This window comes from Penaeus monodon, chromosome 24, assembly GCF_015228065.2.
Source record: "Penaeus monodon isolate SGIC_2016 chromosome 24, NSTDA_Pmon_1, whole genome shotgun sequence".
Classification (NCBI taxonomy): Eukaryota; Metazoa; Arthropoda; class Malacostraca; order Decapoda; family Penaeidae; genus Penaeus; species Penaeus monodon.
The window spans coordinates 4,541,925-4,542,213 of NC_051409.1; the positions used below are offsets into that span (position 1 = coordinate 4,541,925).

At 30.8% G+C, this 289-nt stretch overlaps 1 long non-coding RNA gene across 3 annotated transcripts in view; it reads right to left on the reverse strand.

The window, feature by feature from the left end:
* Positions 1–289, reverse strand: part of LOC119588487 — a 69,297-nt gene that overhangs the window by 3,834 nt on the left and 65,174 nt on the right. The gene's annotated exons all lie outside the window — the stretch shown is intronic.

The window sequence follows — 289 nt, forward strand, 5'->3', positions numbered from 1 at the left end:
GTTACTTACTATGGAGAATAATTTAACGAGAATTTATATATATAAAAAAGGCAATTCCCCCTTAATATCCAACCCAGACTCCAGCTTCGCATTAATTACCCTAACAAGACAATACTGGCATGAATAAAGAGTATTTCATATAATTAATAAATTATTATCTATAGTTAGTGAATCACTTCGTCGATAATCAACCGGTTTAAATAAAGGAGAGTTTAATAGTAGATCAAAATTATCCTAATACGTTAACTTTAATCGAATCACACATGGAAAATTACCTACACGAGGCCTC